At 39.2% G+C, this 23,739-nt stretch overlaps 1 protein-coding gene across 9 annotated transcripts in view; it reads right to left on the bottom strand.

Annotated features, from left to right (window-relative positions):
- The window catches only part of dlgap4b (discs, large (Drosophila) homolog-associated protein 4b), a 128,548-nt gene that overhangs the window by 88,991 nt on the left and 15,818 nt on the right, over nt 1-23,739 (bottom strand). For 8 of the 9 annotated variants that reach the window (XM_085158983.1, XM_085158975.1, XM_085158976.1 and 5 more), the window contains exon 2: nt 4,458-4,524. The exons of the other annotated variant lie outside the window; for it this stretch is intronic. The gene's annotated coding sequence lies outside the window, so the exon portion shown is untranslated. The remainder of the gene's footprint in view (nt 1-4,457; nt 4,525-23,739) is intronic. 9 annotated transcript variants of the gene reach the window in all.

The raw sequence follows: 23,739 nt of genomic DNA, 5'->3' as shown, positions 1-23,739 counted from the left end.
GTGTTCTCATGAGACACAAAATCTCCTGCAGGACTGCAGCCTTGGCTTATGGCTCCTGTATACAGCTGAGAGGCACATAATTTTCTCCACCATTATCTACAATGCTGTGTAATTAGTTTAAGTTTAGAACAGCAAAAGAAATATATTAGAAGATCTTAGAGTGGGCGGAAGATATTCCTGGCCACACATTAGAATACAGTGTCTGTTTTGTCATGAATAAGAAAGTTGTAAAGGTTGTCAGCGTGTCAGTTGCTTCTGACAGATTAGTACAGCGCTTAATAAAAACAGAAATTGAAACCAAGTGTGATCAAAGTAATTGATTGCAGGCTGAAAGCAGGCTGTCTTTTATGCAGTGAGGCTCAGTTTCAAGATGTGAAGAAACCAACTAAACATGCCATAATCCCTATTTCAACATGGATGCTCTACAGTGTGTTTCCCTGAAAAATGAACACAAAGAAAATCTGAGCATGTTTACTGTGCACTCAGTTCAGTTTAACAGGGCAAATATTTGATGGAGTTACTACATACAGTTGCTTCTCCTGGATAATCGCAAACAGCTCTGCCCTTTTAGTTTTACATAAACAATCCTGAATAAATGCATTCACGTTATAGAATAGAATAGAATAGAATTCAACTTTATTGTCATTGCACATGCACAATGACAATAAAGGGCAACGAAATGCAGTTTGCATCCATCCAGAAGTGCTTTAGCCATGATATAGATATATTACAATATATATTAGCAATAATATAGATATGTGAGTATATTACAGAAATGGGTCTATTATGGTATGTAATAATGTACACGGTATGAAGTATGTTATGAATATTCTATAATTGTAAGTATGTACAGGCTGTAGTGAGTACAAGCTATGTACAGGCTATGAACAGGATATAAATATGAAATAAAAAACTATACAGAAATCTGAGATATACAGTTATACAGAAATGTGAACTATGCAAGTTATAAACAGTTGTAGGATTAAAAATTATCGTATGTACAGAATGATTATTTACACAGAACTATACAGTAGTGCAGTTAAGATAAGTGAGATATGTGGATAATTTCTACAGAGGCTATAAAGTGCTGGTGGTTGTGGGTGTGTGTATGTTCAGTCCATGAGTTTAACGTGGGTCAGATGTCAGGAGGCAGAGTTCAGGAGTCTGACAGCTGTGGGGAAGAACCTGTTCCGGTACCTGGTGGTCTTAGTCCGGAGGCTCCTGTAGCGCCTCCCAGAGGGCAGGAGAGTGAAGACTCCATGTGATGGGTGACTGGGGTCTTTGATGATTTTCCCAGCCCTTTTCAGACACCGCTTCCTGTAGATGTCCTTTATGGCAGGAAGTGGTGCTCCGGCGATGCGCTGGACAGTTTTCACGAAACCTCTGCAACGCCTTCCGGTCCGAGGCAGAGCAGTTCCTGTACCAGACTGTTATACAGTTGGTCAGGATGCTCTCGATGGTGCAGCGATAGAAGTTCACCAGGATGTCTGAGGACAGGTGGTTCTTCCTCAGAGTCCTCAAAAAGAAGAGGCGCTGGTGAGCCTTCTTGACCAGCTTGGAGCAGTTGGTCGTCCAGATAAGATCCTCGGAGATGTGGACTCCCAGGAACTTGAAGCTGCTCACACGCTCCACAGCCGTCCCCTTAATGTGGATGGGTGGATGTGGGTCAGCATTCCTCCTGTAGTCCACGATGAGCTCCTTAGTCTTCTCGGTGTTAAGCAGCAGGTTGTTTCTGTCGCACCACTCAGCCAGACGATCCACCTCCTCCCTATAGGCGGCCTCATCGTTGTCACTGATGAGGCCGCTCACCGTGGTGTCATCTGCAAACTTAATGATGGTGTTGGAACCATCAGAAGGTCTGCAGTCGTGGGTGAAGAGGGAGTAGAGGAAAGGGCTCATCACACAGCCTTGTGGTACACCGGTGTTCATTGTAATTGTAGATGAGCAGCGGTTATCCAGCCGGACATGTTGGGGGTGGTTGGTCAGGAAGTCCAGTAACCATTTGCAGACAGCATCCACACGATTAACATATGCATTTATGACAATAACCATTTGAATTCCAAATGTGTGAGTGTTCGATTGTTCACTGTCACCAATTAAATTCACATAATGGACAAAAGAAAATATTGCATGTACTGATTTTATGTATCTAATTAGCACTAATATGAATGCAGTATTATATATCATGGTGCTTCTTGCAGCTGTTGATTAACACAATATTAACAGCAAACAAAAGTGCAGCGTATAATGTTTGTGTGATTAATAAACGGCAATACTGGATCAAATCCTAAGAGGGTACTAAATGGTGAGTAGAGAGGCACTTTACATGTCTGACTATGTTAATGAAAACAGGGCAATTATGTCAATTATTGAGACAAAGCACATCTGTTAACTAAGAAGAGGCTGATTTTTGTAAAGTCAAATATAACAGGCATATCTTGTTTTTCTCTCTGCTAACGCACATTGTTCATGTGCTTTAAATCCATTTAAGAATGTGAGGTGAGTCATTCTAGTTTAAAATGTCATTAATCATTAGAAAGTGTGTGTTGGAAAAATGCTGACATTTTATTGGTCTGAGTTTTGTCTTATGTTCGCCAACACGACCAAACAGTGATCTCCAAAAGCCTGCATTGTTGATGGTACAGAGGAGAATTACTGCCTTTGGAATTGACAGCATTAGTGTTGAAAGGTTTTAGAGCAATATGCTCCTAATCAGAGGATGTTTTTTCAGGTAAGATCTTGCACATTTCATCAAGACAATGCTAAGTGCATACTGCATCTATTACAACAGCATGGCATGCTTGCAAGCAGCACCTTTCGTCAACTAAAAACATTTGGACCATCACGAAATGAAAAATACAGCAAAGAAGGCCCCGGACTGTTAATCTGCTAGAATCCTATATTGGACTTGAATAGGACAACATTTCTCTCCTAAATGTCCAGCGACTAAACTCCTTAGTTCCCAGATGTTTGCCGACTTTTGTTAAATACAGAGAAGATGCTACACCGTAGTAAACATAGCCCTGTCCCAACTTTGCTCTTTGCATGTGTTGCTCTCATCAAATTCAAAATGAGCAAACATTTATCTTCAAATTAAACATTTTCTCAGTTTAAACATTTGATTTTCCATTGTGAATAAAATATGAACGTGTGAGATAGGCTTCAGCCCCCCCACGACACTGAATTAGACAAACAGAATGAATGGATTGATGGATGGATGGAGATATACAAATTATTGCAGTCTCGTTTAGATTTTACACAGCTTCTCAACTCTTCTGGTATTGGAGTTGTATGATTCCTCCCTTCAGTGTACTTTTCTTAGGCAACTTTGATTCAATGCAGTCAGTACAATACAGGGGGCAGTATTTGTTCAAACATTTATCAAAGGTCTTTTTGTTTGTAAGACTGCAAAAGAGTTAGGCTTTTAAACTTGCCACCTTTGATGTTTCAGCATGCCCTGATGAATGGGCCACTGTTGTGTGTGTTTGTGTTGCAACTCAGTGAAGCAAAATAAAAAAGAAATCACTAATGCAGGAACTGCAGGAAGGGTATTGATTTGTGTCTTTGAGTACAAAAACTAAGGAGCTACATTTAATGATGCTGTAAAGTTAGCAAAATACACATTCACAGGGCATTCAAGCACATTTTCTTATTCTCTGTTGGCACTTTCAAAAGAAAAAAAAAAACACATTATCTATCTGCTTTCTTTCACATTTTAACTAACTATGAAATCCAGCATCATTCTTAATCTCTCTATGTATCTAATCATACACAAATTCTTCCTTTGCTAGCGGAATAAAGACGTTCAGGTACCTCCCCATGGTTGTTTGGTGGAGTTTTCTCCTATAGATAGCACTGCAGAAGAGATTTGTGCTCAGACTGAAATTAATCCAGTGTGAAATCATCAGTCCAGTCAGTGCTGTACCTCAGGGAAGCCCTGCAAGAGCGAGGGTAGCCATGATGCTGTGCACCACAGCTACGTTCCATCAATGCTTGCTGCTCGCGGGCAACACTGTACAAGCATCTAAATGACAAAACATGTCTGTTCATGTTCATCCAACACTAGCATACTTACTGTACTCGTGTTACATTCAAGTGATTTAAAATCAAATACTCTGACATTTCTATTCTGATCGGTTTTTAGCCTCAGCAACCACACACCCTCTGAGATTTATTATTCTCGGCAAAGGACAACAAGTTCTGCCTCCCACAGCCTTCAGGATCTATGAGTCTAGGCAAGGTCAAAGCGTGCTGTCTTTATGGAGCTCTTTATGAGCCAGTTCTCCTGGTGGTTAAACGGCTTTCATGTATCCAACAACAGCAACCAGCCAGCGAACAGCACATTAGTACTGCACTTATATTGTTCCTGGCAATAAAATGCTAAAATAGGCAATAGATGAAGACAGAACATCAAAGTGGTGATGGGGTGGAGGGAAAAAGAAGTAGATCTACTGTACCTCACTGGGGCAGCCAAAGAGCTTGTTTTTGAGGTCGGTGAAGAGCTGGCTCATAGAGGAAGAAATCCTGTAAAAATAAAGATGCCTCATCAACTTCAGGGTTTATAACAAACTGTGTCATTTTAATTTATAGTATGATGAAAATGAAGTTACAAGCCAAGTCCTCTAATACTCTGTCAGACTTTCGCTAGACAGCTTAACTTTGACTTGCAGAAGTGAGCATTATTATTGCCCTTTCTTCATGTTTTTCATTCTCTTCAATATTGCTTATTGTGTTCCATTCATTTAGAAATTCAATAAGTCTTTGAAGATAAGAAAACATCACATCTTAAGAGATAAAATATTTTAATTAAAAACCCCAAGATTAGATTAGGAAAATGCTTCTGGAGGCAATAAATCTGCAGGAACTAGAACAGGAGAAATATTTTCTGCTTATGCAATATGCCTTCACCAAATTGCTCACTAAAATTATAAAGCAGTAATTTGACAATGTACATCAATTACAAGAAGCTCTTTTTCTTTTTTTAAATTCCTGCAACAGAAAATGCTTTAAACAGTTCAGCTTTACTCAGTGCTGCGACAGTCATACAGAAATTTAAAAGCCAAATATTTTTTTAAAAGGCACTAAATATAGACTGCTTTGTCACTCTAGCTTTACTTTTCTTTTTTTCTTCTGAAAGACAGGTTGAAGTTGTCAAAAAATGTGAGACATCTTTCAAAACAGTTTGTTACTTGAGCACATCAGGAGAGAATAAAGAATTTCTCACTCTTTGTTAGTATTTGCGGACATTTAGGCAAATAACTAGGCATAATTGTAATAATGTGTATGCATCTGCTACCAAAGCAGAGTCAAAAATGTTTCTGACATTTTCACAGTCCATCTAATTGTCATGGCTGTGAGCCACGAGTCCAAGTATTGTCAAATGCATTTAGAGAGCTTGAGTGCAATAAAGAAACAACTGTGAACATGGAGGGACTTCCTCGGATAAACATTTTACAGAAGAAACAGCAGTGTCACGGAAGAGGAATAAGGATATGTGGTGGCCCAGCGAGGAAAAGATAACAAAATACAGGAAGAAGCAGTGGATGTAAGCTCTTTTCTGATTCCCGAGAGGGAATATTTGGTGTGAGTTCAGTGACAATTTGTGAAAATGGAGTGACGGAGTGTTCCCTGATCTGGTGTACAGGCTTTTTTAGGGACATTCACACAGGAAGTCATTCACTCATGCTTTGTTGCTTTATTGCAGACCGTCTACTTTAGGAAATGCAACCTGAGAGCTGCGAACTGTAATTGCTGCAATAAATCTGCCAAATTACCTGAAGGAAAACTGTAAAAATAAAATAAAATCACAGACTACACCTATATCAGCCCGGTGTTGTGCAAAACAGACGACTGTTTCGAGTGACAAAGTGGAATATATAACTGATACTTTTCTGAGGAGGACTGAAGTGCTTCAGCTGGGTCTGCTACACTGTAGAGCAGACCTCAGACCTCATTACATCCAGGCATTAAGTTACTGTTCTTGCTAAAACAGCTGCGAGGTCTTCAAAATCAGACACTGGATGTGACTGCTGGCACAATCACAGTTCTGTAAGTGACTATGACTTTGATGCAATACAGCCTAAATGCTAGAGAAAATGAATAAAGATTGTACAAAAGAAGGGAGAAGGAGAATTACAGCGATGCTATAGTTCATCACTACAGAAGACTGTTAGACAAGCGTTCTTGTAATTTCTTTAAATAGCGTTCAGGAATAATTCTCCTGGTTTCTTAAAATATATTAAAGAGCTCTCGTTTGGACCTAACACGATACTACACTGCTTTAATGATGCTGAGGTCCGAGCTCAAGGGAGTCCAGTGCATGACTTATAATTTTCCATTCTGTGTTTTTCTATCTTGCAATACTTTTACTGCATTGGCAGTGTGTTTAGGATCATCGCCACGAAGGCGTTTACAATTAGTTGCCTTCTAGTATTTTATGGTGGATCTCAGTCAAAATCTGAAGGCACTTTTCTGTGTTTAGAATTCCATCAATTTTGACACAATCCCCAACACCACTGGCTGAAACCCAGCATCAAACATGACACAGCCTCCATCATGTTCTAGAGACGGCTGCAGATGGTATATCTCTCTCCTGACCTTCTCCTAACATACTCTTGATATTATGAACCACACTGTGAACTTAATTTTTTGTCCTACATGTTGTAACATAACTACTACACACCAAAAGCTGCTTAAAGACATAAAAACATTATGAAAATTTGCAGAATCGTCTGGGTCTCAACTAGCGTAAACCACCTTTCCGATGAAGACGATGAATTGGAAAGATGGCTTGTCATAAAACCATCTTGTGAGTTAGTGGATTAGTTTCTTTTATTCATCTTAGATCTGATGAGCCAGATCTGAGATGATGCAGCAGCCCTGGTTATAGTAATCCATTACCAGCGTTCGCTACACGTTGATTACCAGCCTGTGAAAGTCATTCTATGTGACATTGTCGAGGTCTCCAAAGAACTGCTGATGAACTTCTTGGTAATGTCTGGAGTGATCTATGCACTACATCTATTACTACAACTATTACCAAGGGACTAATTAACACTGTATTCACCCAGAGCACAGTAGCCTGGAAGCTGGTAAACCGTTCCCTAATTTAGAGACTCAAGAGTCTGAAACACTGGATCAGAGCACAGTATCTTTGATTTTTGTTGTTGTTTTATACGTTTCATTTTTGTTTCATTTTTTCGCTGCAATATCTGGGTTGTAAGTATTTTCTGATAGTTCTTGTTTTGAATATGAATATAACCCAGCAGGTATTGGAAAAATAACAGACAGTGGTATATGCAGTTTCAACAGTTCACGGTGGAATTAATCATCTGCTACTGAGACAATGAAAAGTACATATCGTGTTTATTTGATATTCGTTAAATGATTTGTTGTGTGTTGTTGGTGGAGGCCAAGTAATGTATTAAGCTGTTAAATTTAGCAGTTTCTCTATTACATAAGCACAGCCACCGTTTAAGGTCCATATGACTGAAAAATATGGTTCAAGGTAAGCTTGACTTCAACTCATATTACTTGAATTTCTAATCAAGTATTTACTGCTGAAATTTTAACTTCTTAGTATTTCAAAAATAAATCCTTACACTGGCTTTGTGAGATGTAAAAAATGTGAAGATTATGTTGCTCACCGGCAAAGGATTTTTTCTTTTTTTCTTGTTCTTACATTTAAGTAAGTACATTTAACGACACGGCTCCTTAGTTGCACATTGTTTATTTTATTTGCCCCCACATCATGTGGCCGTGATGAGCCACAGAGGTAGGGCTGATCAGTAACTTTAAGGCCAACACCTCAGGCCTAACCCTGAACTACTTCAAGCATAAATTAAGTCTGTTCCCTTGGGTTCATCTTTCATTAGCCATGGGTCATTTGTGCATTTCATGTGTGTTAATGTGCCACAGTAAGTTCCCTGTGACAAAATTTGCATGAGTGAATGAGTTCACACCCCCCCCCCCCCACACACACACACACAGACATAGAAATGTCAAATACTTCCAACTCTCTCCACATTTTTTCCTGAAGCATAACTGACAGCCTTCAAGCCATAATCAACGTGTCTGTAGCATTCATGAAACTGTAATTAACCTTTTCACCATAGTAATATTACAAACAGCATAAACAAGACAGAGAAGCATATCTTCTAGGGCCAAAAAGCCTTCACACTCAGTGGGCTTGAGGGAAGTGTTTTTGACCACCAGATCTTTTTTTAAAAATCTTTTTCTACCAACATGCACATAAAGATGACTATGTTATGTTAACTTTGCCTGGAAAACAGCTAACAGCTGAAGCCAGATGCATAAAACCATGAGTAAACATGTATATATGACGTTCTATTACTATGTATATGATTTCACGAAGAAATATGTATGTCAAGAGCTCAGAGTGCTCATAATATGTCTAATATCTCATTCAGATTTGCATTTAGATTACACATCATTCCAGCCTCTAGTATATAATATAGTTAGTTGTATGCTGATATATTGTGTTGATTTTGGGAAATGACTGATCATTGCTCAAACGTATTATAAATGAGGTCAGTACCGCAGTGTTCATTCAAGTTGAAAAACAAAAGCTGCATGAATAAGAAACAATAATGTGATGGCTAATACATTGGCTTTACACTACTGCATATATTGAGGTCATTAATTCTGCCAATATAACATTGATCTTGGAGAGTGCACAAGGCTTTGATTTTTGCATTTTGAATTATGGTGCACTGCCAGCCTCTGGAGCTCTTAGGGTCACATGAGGAGGAAACAATTTCAAGTGACTGAGCAGTGTTTTGTGACGAGTGCAGATCCTCATAGCAGAGTTTTGCTGCAGGGCTGGCTCGCCCGTGTACAAGCTAAACTCCTCATTGTAGTTCACGGTGTTCTGGTTTCTCGCAGCTTGAACTGCACAAACAGTAACAGTAAGTGCTAACCAGGAGGCCTGAATGCAGCAAAAACTCACTGAAGCAACATTATCCTGCTGAATTAGCCCAGCTTCCCTGTGACACACTTTTGGCTTGGAGGCAGCGTCTCTGAGCAAGATCTAAACATTTCATTGCAGGTCGCATAGCATGTCTGCTGCTCATCAGCCCCTGGTCTTTGTGATCACTCATTCATCTCTTCTGCCTCTTATTGTTCACCCACAAAACTTTTTGTTTTGCCACTCTGTCTAATTGCTTTCTCATAAACCCTGCACACACATTGCTTTTCATATGTCAGATTTTCTTTCTCTTATCATTTTTTGCATGCTGGGAGTTGATCATTCACAATCCTGCTTTGATCTGACTGGAGAAGCTGCTTTGCAAATAAACAATCAACACCCTCCCCTCCTCTCCTTAATCCTGCTCTTTTCATTTTCACTATCACATAACAAAAGGCGTAATGCCAGCAGAGAATACCCCACTGAGACATTGATGCCAAAAATTCTGTTTTCAAATACATAAACATCACATCATATTCCTGTCTCATTAGTTTCTGTCTGCAGTATATAGTAAATTGTACATACGTATGATATCTATCTATCTATCTATCTATCTATCTATCTATCTATCTATCTATCTATCTATCTATCTATCTATCTATCTATCTATCTATCTATCTATCTATGGATTTGTAGATAGAAAACACATAAGATCACTATGATGCTAATTTTTCCACTAGGTGACTATGTGGTCATTACATCTGTTAGTCATATAAGCAAAACATAGAGTATTTTTTTAATCAACCACACTCACTTTGCTCCATGGTTACATTAAATTACAGGGCAGAGTGCTCAGTTTGCTCTCATATTTTTCCTTTGTTCTGAACAGCAATGTTTGGCTATGCCTATTGTGATCAAATGTCACTTGCTGAAGCTCGCTCCTGAGAGAAAACTGCAAAAGGCTGCTTTGCTATGTGAGTTCTACTTTCTTGCTCTACTTCGTGCTCTACTTCTTGTCCCCTATAAGTAACCTTGCTGTGGCATACTTTCGTTAGCTAGTCCATCAATGCTGACAAATGTTGATGCTGTTGTAAGAGTTTTGCTTTATTATGTTTAAAACCTTTTACATGGTAAGATAACAAAAGGCAAGACACAATAAAAGATACAGCACCAACTAACCACCATTATGAATTTGATTGTAATATCTTATACAGTGATTACTGTGAAAACTCTTAGAGGCATTTACGGTTCTGAGACCATGAATGTTAACAAGCCTGGTGAACAGGATTTGTTCTTTTGGGTCCCCCTGAAGATGTAGTTTCTGGTTTTGAGTGAAATACCTAGTCAACCACTGTCCTCACACACAGAGCAGCGAAACGTGGATCAAGCTTGCAGTTAGACAGCAATTAAACAAAATTCTGCAATGCGCACACCTTGCCTCAGGGTTTTGCAGAGGAGGGCGTGTTTCTGGCTGTGCTAGGCTGGATAGGTAGAGCCATCTACTGATCAGAAACTTGGTGGTTTGATCCCCGGCTGCTCCAGTCTGCATACCAAATATCCTTGGGCAAGATACTAACCCCAAGTTTTTTTTTCTGATGCATCCATCGGAGTATGACTGGTAGATAGAAAATATAATGGGTGAATATGGATGAATGAGCCATGTTGTATAATTGGTAAATGGCCTGTATTTGTATTAGAGATGGCACGATACCACTTTTTTATGCCCGATACCGATACCATAAATTTGGATATCGGCCGATACCGATATGAATCCGATATAGTGTGTTTTTTAATAAACAAAACTGTTGTTTTAATATCTTGCTGCATTTTGTATAAGTTCAAACTCAAGTTTAAAAAAAAAATAAAACACTAAAGCTATTCTGTTATACCTGTATGCAAAAAATACACTGCACCCACAATATTTCATAGTTCAGCAATACTGATCAATCTAATACACTTAAACCTTGTCTATCCTCCCTATTCTGGTATTTTAAAGAGTAAGCAACCTAACTAATAGGGCTGCAAACTCCCAGCAAAAAAAAAAAAAAAAAAATAGGGAACCACCCCCCACTTTATGATGCTTAACCCTTTAAGACCTACCATAGAACCAAGTCCGCCAGGGCTTATATTATATTTTTACATGCTGTAGTGCCATTTTTGGGAGCATTTCAAGTTGCTATACATCAATACAACCATTATAGCCCAGATTTTAATAATATGTATGCATTAAGTGCATAGTAATTACATAAATTGCAAAAAAGTGCAATAAACTACAAAGAAAGTGAAAATTGTTTTTGCTTTTTTAACATATATTTCTAGTTAGAGAAATTTAAGAGGTTTATCCCTCAAAACTGTAAATACAAAAAAGTTGCACAAAATATTTTCCTACCACAGGAAATTTATTTTAAGTGTCTTCATAGTTTTATTTTTGAACTACACCAATTTTTATATACTGCAGGAAAAACGAAAATAAATATTATACTGCAAATTTGCAAAAAAACAGCATATGCATCAAAATAAACTATTTCCAGCAGTGCAATATGAGTCCTAAGCATCCCAGAAACGACACAGAAAGTCATAAACTCAAACATAACTTTTAAAAACACCAGTATAGGTTCATGAGGCCCTGATGGTGAAAAAAACTACATTTCCGCGAAAATGACGTCACTTCCGGTTTCAGGCAGGAAATGGCGGACATGCAAAAGTTCGCGCTGATGTCTATTCTAACGTAGGAAGTGTTATGAACAGCTGATCGAATCGGCAAAGCGTGTTTCTGGAATATTATGTTTTTGTTGCTGCAAGCGCTTTTTATGCAGTTTTTGCAAAGCTACATGTGGAAGAAAACTGTGACTTAGGACAAGCTGATGGCATAAGATGTAAGTACAACTCCTCCGGTTTCATATGCAAAAAAAATTATTGCGCTAGCTTATGTGGTTGCAGAACTACCGGGATTTAAAAGTAGTTACGCAAAACAGAGCATGCCCGCTCCGACCGGTTTTAAAGGGTTAATCGACGTAATCAACTTTAATTTGATGCAGTGTGAAAAAAATGCACAGAAATCAATTATTTTTCAAGAATAATTAAATAGATTCAACATCTTTCTTCAACAGAACTGCAGACTGCACAAATGGTACCTTCCCAAAGGAAAAAGTACTATAGCTTACTAGGGTATATTAGACTTAATAGTTACTATATACAGTAATGGACTTCTATACATTTTACATCAGATTGGGTATAAGATTCAGATAATTAATTATTAAAAGCTCGACATTTTAAATGAGAATAAGAAAGAAAAGTATGTCTTTGTGCCCCCTTTTCCCTGTTAATGCCCTATCGGCCCCCCTGGCTAAACTCTGCTAGATCCGCCCCTGCACAGTTACCAGCGTCAGCTACGTAGAAAATGATCCTGGTGTACAAAGTAATATTAAATAAATTCTAACAACAGATTATCAAGCTTAAACGTGCTGCTGTTGTTCAGCTGCTGGTTTCCTCTTTCTGGCGCGAAGTGAGAGACAGACTCGCGACAGAAAAGCTGATCAGCTTAATCAGTTTCACGATTGAAGTCACCCCTTTGAGTACTCCAGAATCAGAAAAGTAGTATAATCAGTCCACTTACCAAGTCATAGGATGCATAGGATCTATGCTGTCCTGTGAAAAACTAACTACATCATTACTGCTTGCATTGGAAGTAAGAGGATAAGTAGCACCCAGCTACTGCTAATGAGATGCATTTGATTAACTGATCATAAGCAAAGCAGCCTTGAGCTTTTCAGCTAATTTGCTCCCAGTTTTTCCAGAAATGGATCTACCACCAAATTCACTCTGAGGTCAGACCATGCAATGCCTCATAAAAACTAGAAAAAACCCAACCGTTAGATCTCAGACTCTACAGGCCTCAGCTAGTATGTAACATGTCAAAGTTCATGACAGTACAATTAGAAAATATCTGAACAAGTATAGCTTTCTTGTAAGGCTTGTCAGGAGAAAGAGTCTTCTCTCTAAGAAGAACATGGCAGCTGGCTTAGGCTTGCAAAGTTGACTCTGAACAAACCACAAAACTTCAGCAACAATGTGCTTCTGACAGATGAGGCTAGAGTGGAGCTGTTTAGCACAGAAACATGTCAGCACAAACACTTCAAACTGACTGTCAAGTAAGGTGGTGGAGAGGTGAAGATTTGGTCTCGTTTTGCAGCCACAGGAGATGGGCACCTTGCACTCTTCAAGTCGACCACAAACTTCTCTGTATACCTATGTACTCTAGAGGGAAATATGATCTGTACAACTGTTAATGCTTGGCCTAAACTGGGTCATGCAACAGGACAATGATCTACTGTACAAAAGAACTTCTCAAAAAGAAAGGAATCAGGGTGCTGTCCAGGGTTAGGGTTAGGATCATCCAAATGTCAACCTGATTGAAATGCTGTGTCGGCACCTTAAGTGAGCATCATAAATGAATGCCAGCAAATGAAACGAGGCAAAAATCTAGAGTAGGGTAAAATTCCTCCTCAAGCATGTGAGAGATCGAGAAAGTCATACAGAATACAGGTTCTATAAGATATTGAACTGTGAAATGTACCCAAACGTTTTTTTTCTTACACAATCGCATACTGCCATGTGATGTACAATGGCTTATCCAGCCTAACCAGTGGAGTCAAATCATTGGTCATTGGAAACATTCACTCAGTATTAGATCAATGAGAACATCATATTGCCTAGAGAACTATAAATCACCATGATGACTGCTTGGAAAAATACACCTAAAAACAACTTCAGTGTATCAGCCATCATTGAGCTAAGAGTGCCTCTCATCTGATTGCCCATGGGACTCCTTGCTATGGTAACAACCCAACTAATGACCACCATTGTGGCAACAGCTGCAGTCGTAGCAACAGTTGGCTATTGCAGCTTTTTCACACAGAGACAAAAGGACAAGAGGGTGAGGAGGAGGAGAGGGCAGGAGGCTTTCTGTCATCCGCAGTCAGATGGGGCATGCATTAGTATCTGGTGAAGCTCCTCTCGATTCATCCTGTTTTTTAATCTCTTCATCTGTCTTTTATCTGTAGGTTACCTCATTTTCAAGAGATAACTGACCGCTTAATTCTCAGACAAATGGATTTTCAGTTCATAAATACAGAAATTGTTCCCATCATCCCCATTACAGTATTCTTCTCTTTCATTCATTTCTTGCAGCAGCTTCTACCCAAAAAGAAAACAGAAACAATATGTGTTAAGCAGCTCCCTCGTCTATCAACCTAATGTCATTCACCCACCCTAGTGATTCTTCCATCCCCCTCTATATGCACACTATAATTTTTGCATCATATCCTCTCACCTCTCTCATGGCTTCTGCCGCCTCATCCCTCACACTGTAATTTACCTTTCTTTATGAGTCTCCAGCTCTAACCTTCTCCCTGCCTCTGTCTCTCCATCAACACCTCCCCTTGGGCTGTGAGTGGCCCGTGTGAGCGAGAGTGCTGAGAGAGCCTGAAATATTGATGTCCCTAGGCGATGGCAACCTCCAGCAGTCTCTGCAGGGGGTACAGGCTGTGGCCACAGCCAAGTCGAGTCAAAGTGGGTTAACTTTAGCATGATGAATGGCCCTGGCGGATGGAGGCAAGGTGCAGTGAAACATGACGGAGTATGTGTGCGTATGAGAAAAACCATGTTATCCCAACTGCCAGCTGGCATCTTCACATGCATCTGGTAATTTGCTCCCAGGTAATCTGGAGTTTTATCCAAGAATGTGTGTGTAAGGAAAGGGTGAACTCATGAGTGGCTTTCCCCTCCTTTCCCCCCTTTCCCCCCTTTTTTCCCTTATTCCTTGTGGACTAAGCACAGTTCTTCAGTCTGAGATTTGCTAACGAATCTATTTGTTTATGTGCCCTTCCCCCTTCCCTCTCTTCTCTTCTGTTGTTTTTCACCATCTTCTTCCATCTCCTTTGACATCTTTCTCCCCCAGTAAGAAACCCATCATCTTCCTCTCTCCTCATTTTCTTCTTTTTCGTCACAGACTTAAATTTAACAAAATATATTCTTTTCTATGTTTCCTAAAGATGCCGTCTGCCTTCTTTTCTTATTGACTTTTTCTCTCAAGTGAAGGTGACCTTGTCAAAAAGATCCATAAGAATTGCCATGGAGACGGCATCCAGCTGGATAATGCTTATGGAGAGAGAGGGGGGATGGGAGGGGCAACAGGAAAAGGCAGTATGAGAAAGCAACGGGGTGAAGGCAGATTCATTACAGATGTGTTTTCTCTGACTCCAGATTCACGGTCCCATCACTCAGGTTCAAATTACTATGATACTTGCACTCGCCATCTCTCTCATTCTCTGTCTCTCTGGATTTGTTACTTCATGATTTCTAGGGTAAGCATAGCTCTTGTCCTGCTTAATATGTATTTCATTTAAATCAGTTGCCAGGTTATATGTTTATTGTTTTAAACAGCTTTGAAAGACCCATAAGTCTAATTTCCACAATGAGATATAGCATTCTTGGACTGGGGCAAATGCCTTCATGGCCAAAGAATAAATCTTCTCTCCTTGTACTGAAGTTAGACCCCTTTTCCAAAACACTTAGAGGAAGATAGCAAATAAGTGTGTATCATATTAAACGATGACACACTGCTTTGTCCAGCAGTAGTTTACTCAGCTGAATATGCCTGAAACTCTGTAACATGCTAATGTGCATCAACTGTAAACACTGATTTGAGCAGAGTAAATAAAAGTACTAGATTGGACCGTCTTCATGCAGAAGATGAATAAATACGTTTTTGTTTGTCTCTATGTGGTTAACACATATTTCTTGTTGTTTTAAACCTCTTAGTGGCAGAAATGCAGCTGGACATTCGGCTGCAGACTTGATCAAAAATTGATAAGGTGAGAAAAACTGAAAGCGCAAATGCAGCTACGGTTTATATACCTATGTGCTTGTACACAGCAAGAGCTTTTCTCTTTGTAATAAAATGGGCCGATAAGCAATTCGTTTCTTGTCTTTAGCTGCTCTGATCCGTGTTATGATTTCACAATCCAGCTGTGGCACATGTTCACGTACATGAAAATCATTCAAAGACAAAAGGGTAAAAAACAAGAAATTTGTGTTGCCTTTCCAGTGTGACACGGTTATTCTCTATTTCACATACATAAAGAGGAGAAGCGGCTGAAACACTCAGTAGCATAAAGTCATTTGAATTCCAAAAAAGGAAAACATGCTTTTTCACTGACAAATTTTCTGCCCACTGGTTGTTTTGTATGTGAGAATCAATCAGGTCTGCAATGCGTCACTCACACAGATGTAGGCAGACATTCACAGCTGCCTGTCAATATTAGGGCCATCCTTTTTTCTAGGCATCGATTCTAAATCTAAATGTATATTTACAGGATATACTTAAGTAAATAAAAGAAACACGGTAGTACTTGATCTATGACAGAGACTGTGTTCGATATATGTGTTTATTTTGTGCAGTGCATAGCCTACATATGTGTGCTACATGAACGATTGCGGTATACATTACCATCAGAGGACCACAGTATCTACTGAACCCCAGTCAAAGAAGGAGAAAAAAAGAGAACAGATGTTAAGACAAAAAAGCCACTGGCCAAATTCATTTTTAATAAACTATTTTAGAAAGAAACACTTGTGGCTGCCTCTTTCATTGACTCCCTCAGGTGCAGCAAGCTGCTGAGTTTTACTTCAGACTGCAGCAGAAATCAGAGTGTTTAACGTTGAGCCAGACTGCATCAGTTTAATCTTGAGTCAAATAAACCCAAAATTGTACCACATATCGTTTCTCATAAGTGAGTCAGAAATGTAATCTATTGTTTATAATGTACCATTTCCATTTGTATTTGCAGCATGTATTACTGTTACTATTATTGGACTTATAGGACAGAACAAGCTCACTACAGGATGGATTCATCAAAAAAAGATTCATTTTTCATAGGACTCTATGTGGTCCTATCAAAAACGAAATGCACCCAATGATTCAGTATTTTGTAGAATCACCTTTAGCAGCAATAACTTGAAGTGATTGTTTTCTGTATGGAGGAATTTTGGTCCACAGTTCAGTTCATTGAGGTATGCAGACATTCATCCTGTCTTCCTTCTCTCACCCCAACCGGTCGCAGCAGATGGCCGCCCCTCCCTGAGCCTGGTTCTGCCGGAGGTTTCTTCCTGTTAAAAGGGAGTTTTTCCTTCCCACTGTCACCAAAGTGCTTGCTCATAGGGGGTCATATGATTGTTGGGTTTTTCTCTGTATCTATGAAGCGCCTTGAGGCGACTTTTGTTGTGATTTGGCACTATATAAATAAAATTGAATTGAATTGAATTCATTCATGGACAGCTTCTGTTTAGTCAGGTTGAGGTCTGAACATACAGAGGAGTTCATGGTCGACTGAATAGCTGTACGTGGCTCAGGTCCTGTGACTGCTCAACAAACCCAACGCAGCACCTTTTCCCTGTGTGTAGTGGCTAAATATTTCTAAGTTGATGTTGTCTGTCCGATGGACATTACTCCAGATGTCTTGGTTTATTCACATGCTACTAAACAAAGCTGCACTTCCATGTTCTTTTTAGATATGTAAGAAGCTTCCTGGTGGCTGCCCTTCCAAAAAATTCCCAACTGTACTGAATTTTAACATTTAACATGCTAACTAAGGCCTGCAGAGTCTGACGTGTAGCTCTTCAGCAGTTTCTCAGACAACTGCACTATATGACTTTGGGGTGAAATTGCAGGGACAGCCACTCCTGGGAAAATTGCAGCATTGTGTTAATAAAAAATCTGAATGCTCCAGATTAGCAAACTGCCAAAACATCTGCTTTTATTAGAGGTGATCACACATGTTGACAATCAATTAATAAAACGTATTTGATTAACTGCACTTGGCTGATACTTAGCCTCTTAATTATTATAAAAGCACAACTTTACTTAGGGTGTACTTTCACAGGACTGCATAGATTAGTGTACTAATCCAAAAGCAAAGAACAAAAACATAGAAAACCACAAGTGGAATAATCACTTAATGTGGGTTTGTGCATATACATGTGTGCAAATCACAAAAGTACAGTGTGTATGAGCTTACCTCTGTATGTATGAGGTCATGCAAACATATGTAATGGTTTGGCCTTGCCCAACACTGACTGAGAGCAGTGTGGCTACAACAAGCTGTGCACTCTAATAGCTATTTGTGGAGGAATAGATGGATGGCAGCACCTCTGTATCTCTGCCCCTTCATTGATAAAAAGCATGAGAGGGCACTTGACAGAGAGGGTGTAAAGAGGTGGGAGCAGGGATGGCAGTAAGTTAGGATGGTGCTATACAAAATGAAATAGTTTGATTTTGTTGAGAAAGTAGCCATGTCTGGACACAAGACATGTCAATTTGCAGCAGTTGTTGCCGCTTGGTCTTCATTCAAGGTGATTCCCATCTAACACCAACATACTAGCAAGTTAACCTTTCATGCAGCACAAAGGCGACGCCTCTTTTCCTGCTTTAAAAGGTGTTTTACAACCTGCCCTAAAGGAGGCATAGTGTTGTCCTAAAATTATCTTTTACTTCGAGCTACTATGAAATGTGTTGCAGACGATCTTTGAAATGCATGAAAGCCATCTTCCTGTGTTTACCTCGTGTTGTTTCCATCTGCTGTGCTTTGCTTTCAGTATGTGAAATCACAGCTCTTTATATGAAACCACTGGATAAAAAAAGTTGAAGTAAAATATTCCTCACAGATAATTAATATTGACAACTGTTCTCCCAAAACAGACAAATTATTTTATGCCCCTCAGTGGACAACCTTTAATGTAATCTCTTAACTCCAGTTATCGGTGTTAAATCCTTACAGTTAATTAATTGTCCTAATTAAATGTGTGATTAATTCATTTTTTATAATGGAAAACAAATACTAATAAACAATATTTGTATAGGTAAATAAGGTAATCAGCATTTAAAAATACTCTTAATGGTCATAAAAAGATGACAATCCTAGTATACATGCTTACTGTATTAAACGTATTGATAGCAAGCTGCTAATTACACATACACAAGTCAAGCACGGTGTTAATGTCAACACTAAATAAAAAAGTACATGACCATCCATAATAAAATTACAGTCATAAAGAGAAGGACAAAACATACAAAAATGTTATATTTAAAACTCAAATTCTGCACATATAAATTAATCACATCTTGTCTGGAGCTGTTTTTGACTGCAGGCACATGAATATTTCGCTACATTTGTGGTGGAGGTGTAAACCATGCAAACACAGAGCAAACTAAATTAGCGTGGAAAGAACAAAATGGAGCCAGGGGAGCACAAAATTATAATAATCGTGAATTTGCTTTGCGCTCTGGGATATTAACTGTCTTAGGACAAAACCCTCATTTTGGCACTTGCATTAAATTCCCGTCACAGAAATATGTGGTGAGTTTAAGAATCATATCTGTGCTCTGTGGCAATGTGACTGCAGCCGACCAAAACAAATACTTTATTGTGACATCATTTACCATATTAACATGTTAACATGAAATTCCATCCATCCATCCATCCATCCATCCTCTTCTGCTTATCCGGGGCCGGGACGCCACTTTTTAAAAAAACTCCCAAATGTCAGCGCCTCATTGCCACAAGGAAGTTCCTGAGCCAAATTTATACCTCAACATCTTTGAATAAACACATATCCCATCATAAATCACCAAATGAGGTCAGTGCTTGATGAAGCTGACTCACAAGCTTACAGCGCAATCCAGATGTAGTAGTGGCACATTATTTTAATGAGCTGAATGAGTCTGTGTGTGACCTCTGCGCTCAGAGAAGGTTCTGGTCGCTAAGAGGTTACCGAGTGGTCAGATAATGAACTCTTTGCACAGATAAGGATCTGGTTCAATCTGATTACAATTTTAGCAAGGGCTACAGCTGACACTCTGCATTAGCACACTTAGGATTAGACAAAGGTGGGGAAAGTGATCGGTGATGATTTTTTTCTAATTTGTAGAGCGCACTAGCAGCACCTCACTGAAATTAGCTTTGCTATTTTTAGTATAATCTAAAATGTTATTTGCTTGAAATCTTTGAAATGTTTCAGGGCAACAGTCATCCAACAAAGAACAGAGACACACAGAAACACAGACGTTACAGGGGAGCTGTTATGTTCTTTTCAACTTCTATATTTTATTCCAGAACTGTAATGGTTAGCAGGTGGCCCTTTATGCAGCTTTATCCTCTGTCTGAAACAAGCTGTTTCTTTTCTGGTTTCTCTAACCCTCCCCCCCAATCCCTGAAATATCACTTCTAATTGCCAGAGGTGTAAAAGGATGATATTTAACAGAAGCCAAAATTAGTAACACACCTAAAAATACGGAATAAAAGGACGCATCGGTAGGAAAACCGAGCTAGCCAGTTGTAGTCTAGTCTGACTGCTCCAAACTATCATTAAAACATCTGGTTTCAATAAACAAAGATCGTGACAGCCAAAATGCTAAACTTGAGGCTTTCTAATGGAAGAACACATACGAGAAGGTGGGTCACAGTTGCTACGTCCTTACATTTCATGCAATGTACAAACATCTCAAATATTCTGTGTTTGTTGTACTTGAATTGGATCAGAACTTGACAGTTAAATAGCCTCTCTCTATTGAAGTACCAGAATACGGCTTCCTGGTATTGTTTTTTCCACACATCAGTATCCAGTGACCAGAGGAGATATCCACCTTTCATCTGTACTGTCAGCACTACAGCTGAAGTGAGCTATTATCTCCCAGCATGGGCAACCTCTAAAGGATTAACCAGAAATCCTTCTTAAATCTGCCCTCATCATAAAAACCATGACAAAAGCTCTTGCATGGCTACTGCTCTACAAACAGTTATAATAATACAAACAGGCAATGTCAGAATCCAGTCGCTAACAACTATCAGCATAACTTTACCAGCTAGCTCTACCCTTGGGTTCAGATGTCAGGCTGTCACAGCGATTCACTAATCCTGTTGCAGCTGTCACCACAAGAAGTTCATGGCTTCCTCTTCTGCTGTTATTAGACATATATTTGCTTTTGTTGTGTTACTTTTCTTCTTGAGAGATTATTCTTTGTTTAATTATTTTCAAATTAAAACAAAGTGATCTGCTACAAGAGATCAACTAGACTAGAAACTCAAGGAGCTAAAAAGTAAGTCGGCTTCAGTCGAGGATCTCACGGCGCTTCTCTCTCCTTGCATATCTAACATAAACGTTCCCAGGGATGGCAGCATATGCTCGAGATACTTTGGCTGCATTAATAGAAAGTAGTGCATGAAATCCTGCAGAAGAAAAACAGATTCTGATGGCATGAGTCACGTCAGTGTTAACAGATGATATAGTCCCTTAAGCAACTGTCAGTGCCGTGATAATCTTCCTATCCCCATATTTAAATGCTTAAGTAATAAACTGAAATAACTGAGGATGGCGTGTCAGTTATTAAAATTAACATTAGCATTTTTGGAAGGCATAATGACACAAATCAAGCCTATGTAAGATCCAGCACTTTGTTCATAAAATACATTTGGTCTTGCTATGAGTCAACGATGACGAAATCCAGACATATTAAACCACGATGGCTCATGGCTGAGTGGAGCTAAAGCTGGCACAGGGACAAAATCTGATGGTTCCTTGTGTTGTCAGGACATTGTCCAGGTCATGATATAGGTCAAAAACAAGGACAGTGGCAGTTTCTCCAAAGGGAGGGAGAAAGAAGGGGGGGATGGGACAAAGAAAGAAGAAAAGAAAAGGAGGTAAAGAATGCAGAGAGAATAAAAGCAACAGCATTAAAAGAGACAGAAGCTGACCTCATAGCATCCTGGCATTAGCTTGCTCAGAACAGAGCCTGGATTTGAAAAAATCAGAGCTTTCCACTCTAAAATAATCCACATTTGATAGTATCCTATCAGCCTGATTGGTACTGACTAGTGATGGTCCTTCCCACTCACATAAACATAGCACACTCTAGACTTCACCGTCTCTGCCTAACAAAAACGGTCCCTTTGCTGGGGCTACAGATTACCAAGCAGGGCTTTTACCTCATGTCACTTTTATTAATATGTCCAAACGGCTAGTTGTTTGTCTTTGTTTGTGTGTGCATGCTCACAAAGGCAATGGTCATGTGTGGCCATTTTAACGGCCTGCACAGCCTAGAAGCATATACATTTCCATATACTTCCTCTTCATTTAGCATCATTTAGCTCCACAGAAGCACCACTCCTACTTCTATTAACAGCAGGGCTGACAATCAGGTCAGCAGTTGGCCTATTTAAGGCACGACGAACTTAAGGCCTCTTGCTTGTTTAGTCATTTAAGCGCTTATGCTGGAGTAAATAACAGACAAGCTAGGCATAAAATCATCTAAATATGCACACTTGAGGAGATGTTTCACAAAGCATGCTTTTTGTTGCACCTTAAAGGAGGTCAAGTGAGGTTTTGTATCAAATATGCACGGGTTCATGCGACCAGCTAACAGCCCAGGACAAGTGCAGAGCTGTCTTTGTGAAGGTCAACCTTCTCTTACTGCCTCTTTGACACACACACACACACGCACACGCACACACACACGCACACACACACACACATACACACACACACAGTGGTTGTCCAGATGGCTCAGCACACTAAGTATATGTCTTTACTTGCAATGTCACAGAGAGCGAATTCTGCTGTTAATTCTGTCTGTGACCTTGGTCACACAACATGACGTACGAGATGTTACACAAGTCAGAGAATGGACTAAAGCCCAGAAGTCTACAAGAACTAATTACTACTCGTGTCATTGATCTTAAAACAGTGATGTGACCTAATGTTTCTAAGTATTACCACTACAAACCCATATTTGTATCCCCAAACATCTGTACATGATTCGTTTTTCCAAATCTAATTCTAAGGCTTTAATGAGTTAGTAATTAAATTGACTTCCAGTACATACTGCTATACTTTGGTATTATTATACTAAAATGAGATGAGCACACATTTCAGTAATTGAAGGAGTTTAGGGCCATAATGACTAATCACTGCTTTTGAAAATTTTACAGTAATGCTTCACTCACTCTTGCAGCAAGACTGCGAAGTTAGATTTTATCCTTACACCTTTTTTTCTGCAACCAGTAACATGACTCACGCTGTAGGTCAGTATTACACAAAAAATACTTCAGGATAAGTGCTTGCCACCACAGGAGGAGGAAGAGACATGTCCTGAGGTAACAATGACCATCTTGTTTCAGTCAGTGCGCTCTTGTCTCAGAAACTATTGAATGGACTGATATTTTGTATACACTTTCGCAGCCTCTCAAGATCAACTGAAATAACTCTGGTTTCATAAAACTCCTCAAGTCTTAAAACATATTATTCATTCTAAAAATTTAAGTTAACTACACAAAGTGTTGTGGTACAGGAAATGCTCCTTACGCTTGTAATTTTCTCTAATTTCACTAACCTCCCTCTTGCTCCTTTTTATATCATTGTCAGAGTTAAATAATAGTGTTAGATTATACTGATAAGACAGCCATAGACCATCAACCATACAGCTCACTAGTACTACTGTAATGTATTATTTCTATTAGAGAGATTGTGTTTTTCTTTTCATCTTACTGTATGAACAAATGCTCTTCAAAAGGTCAAATATGATTTCATTATAATCTGCTCAGCAATGGCATTATTTTAAATAGGCCAGATACAAGCTGGCTATATGCAGCTATGCAGCTGGTACGCCTGCCTAAGTTGACACATAGAGCATGAAAATAAAGAATCAGGTCATGGGCATTTAATATGAAGGCGCCGCGACTCATATGATGGCAGGAAACAAT

The sequence above is a fragment of the Neolamprologus multifasciatus genome, chromosome 5, assembly GCF_963576455.1.
Source record: "Neolamprologus multifasciatus chromosome 5, fNeoMul1.2, whole genome shotgun sequence".
In the NCBI taxonomy this organism is placed as follows: Eukaryota; Metazoa; Chordata; class Actinopteri; order Cichliformes; family Cichlidae; genus Neolamprologus; species Neolamprologus multifasciatus.
This window is presented reverse-complemented; position numbering and strand designations above follow the sequence as displayed.